Source organism: Plectrocnemia conspersa, unplaced genomic scaffold, assembly GCF_051122295.1.
Source record: "Plectrocnemia conspersa isolate PC_06_02 unplaced genomic scaffold, ASM5112229v1 ptg000001l, whole genome shotgun sequence".
NCBI lineage: Eukaryota > Metazoa > Arthropoda > Insecta > Trichoptera > Polycentropodidae > Plectrocnemia > Plectrocnemia conspersa.
In genome coordinates this window covers 29177179-29180490 of record NW_028277165.1, presented here as the reverse complement: position 1 = coordinate 29180490, position 3312 = coordinate 29177179, and positions in this window count along the sequence as shown.

The window sequence follows — 3312 nt, the reverse complement described above, 5'->3', positions numbered from 1 at the left end:
AACGGATCGTTTAACCGTTGTTTCATGGGTGATTTGATAGCACGTGATTTGGGAGGAGCCACGGTAGCAATCTACGCAATTTCGGAAAAAAGAAAACATATGAATACTAACACTTAGATAGATATAAAATAGGGTTGCCCCTTTTGTTGTATGTTATTTAAATATTTTTAGCAATTTTAATTAATATTTTTGGGACGTCTTGCTTGCGTATCATCTGCGGCTAAATACACAAACAGTTAATTAAATTAATCACATGTAATAGACAAGGAACATTTGATTATTATATTACGAAGATATGTTCTATAAACTACATGAATTACAAAATCATTTAAATAAACTTTTTAGTGGGCTACAAATATGAGCGGTTTGGAATAAATTATTTAAAAAAAAAACTATAAATATTATCGATTTATTTTTCAATTATATTAAAGTAAACATTCAGGACAATCATATTTTAAAAATAAAATTATTCAGATGTGCACCATCGCGTTACAAACATTGTTCAAATATGGACCTCAAATTTGTGAAAATTTGCTGACACATTGCGCGTAAAGGAGCAGCCTTTTGTTTTCGAATATTCTGTTTCAATTAGACTGTCATAGCTGGTTTGTTTTTGTAAATATGACTTTTTTAGTAAACACAGAGAAAAAGTCAGAAGGAAGGACTCCTGGGAGGCCATGTTTTTGCGCAGGATTTATTTGTTATATTAATAATAATAAAAAAATCATCTATGCAATGAGGACTGTATGATGCAAGGGTTTTTAACGTCATATTTTTTATTACTAATTTATCATATAATATACATATAATGGACTTTAAGTATGAATAATTTAACCTACTTATGTACTACATAAATATTACATTAAAAATTTAGTCCTAGAAAATAATTCGTGGCACTAGGTGAGTCATGTACAATTGTGGTATTAATAAAAAAATATATTTTTACTCAATTTGGAACACTTTTATAACATATATTCTAAGAAAATAGTATGCGTTAATTAGCTATTTCAATTTCAAACGATTACCGTATTTGCTAAATACTGTTTGTCGGCATGCTAAATATACAAAAAGTATGCTTTTATAGCTCATTTACAAAAAAAATATGTTTGTGGAGTTGATGTTTGCATTGTGTTGTGTGAAGCTTAAAAAATGTATCTAAAATTGAATATTTGATAAGGACTAAATGCACATTACTGCAAACTAACTATCTTGAAATTTATTTTATATATTTAAAATATAGCATTAAATAAAGTTAAGCTTATATATATTATAATAAATTTATATGCTTATACTTGTTTAAATTTGTTCATATTTAAAATATTTTTTTAGCCTAGATATTTAATACTTTATGTAACGCTTAATATTTTCAAAAAATAAGCTTTTCTTTAAAAAAAGGTATTGGTCTAATAAATAACAAATATAAGTAATTTAAAAAGAACAAATCATCACATTTGTCTGCCTACTATAATATAATATATATAGGGAAAGTACTCGTAAATACATTTTAGTCTAATACTGAAATTATTGATGTCGATTTCTTATATGTAAATTCCAATCGATTGTATGTATATGCAAAAATAGTTTTAATACGAGCGATTAGCGCGAGATAATGAGCGTATATATGTTAGTAAAATTGTGTTTAAAATTTGCATTTATTTATTCATTTTATTGATTTTGTCTGTATGTATTTTACATTTATAGATATTGCATCTCCCCTAAATAGTCTGCCTGTTATTATTATTCGAGCATAAGAATGGAAAGTTGAGAAAAATGATTATGTTCTTAAGATGCTACCCCATAGCTTCTTAATAATCTTGGCACCCTTCCTAATTTAGCGCTCAGATCACTCGACCGTTTAACTTGGCCTTTACAAATTGATTCTTAGCGTCTTAACTACAACGAGAAACGATTTTAATCTTCTCGAAGTACGGTCGAATAAACAATGTCTGCGAAAATATTAAAAAAACATACATAAAGTATTCATTTATGGTTATTATTTAACGTGATATATGTATATGTTGCAGTAAGATTATAAATAGTTATTTCACTTTATAGCTAATTTTATTGCACAATATATAATATGCGAGATTAAATTAATTTTATGGAATATGAATGCGGGTTTCGACCCTATTTTTTAATACTTGCTCTGGATTATTAGGAAAATGTATGTATCATACAAACTACTATAATAATGTTTAATAAAATGTAATCTGTAAGTTCTGACTAAATTAAAAGAATTGAGCTATGAAATTGAATTCAGAATTGATAATGCGTTTTCAAGTTCTGATTAAAAATTAACTTTAATGTATTTTTACTCTCAATATTTCAACACATGATAAAATATAGATTTAGAAAAAAAATAATAAATTAGAATTTGTATAAAAGCATATTAATATAATATACAAATAAAAAATACTGTATTATATAAAATATAAATTAGTCATTTAATAAAGGAAATGTGATTAATTTGGGTTAATAAAAATAAGTTCACAGAATTTTTACTTCAATACATCCTGTTAGAAATTCCAAAAATAATTATGATATAGTTTATTTCAGGATATGATAGCGAAAGTTGAACCATAATTTTTAATTTATTGCAATTAACTAGAATATGCATTTAAAATATTGTTATACTTATTTTATTAAAATATGTAATGCACGATATAATAAAAGCAACGTTTTAAATCAAGCAAGTTCCACTAGATGGTGTATGATTTAAAACGATATTTATTTAATAATTATTAAAAAATAATCTCAATAATTACTGGTAAATATAAATTATAAAATATTATTTTTTTTATAAAGGTTAAGAAGTATTTAAAAAATTGCTTTTGTAAAAACATATACAAAAATAATTATTTTATGAATATAAATTTATTTGAAAAAACTATAGAAAAAGATGGTTTGTCTATATTTTTACTATATATATATTAAAAATTTAATAAAATATCAACGAGTTAATTTACGATAATTTTAATACTGTATCAGAGTTTATATTAGGGTTACAACATTATAAAAAATAATGACTATCTCAAATAATTTGATAGCTACAGATTTATCAATTTGGTACGAAGCAGCAAATTGATAAATCTGTAGCTATCAAAAATCTGAAAATTATAGTGAATGAATTTATGTAATATATAAATTAAAATTAAATAAATAATTTAAAGAAAGTCATAGTTTTAAACATATTATAAATACCAATTCCGTATTAAAAATACAGCAAATAAACATAGATATTTTATTAAATATTTAATTTATATAATAAAAATATAAACAACTATAATACTATTCTTTTTTTAAATAGCTTTG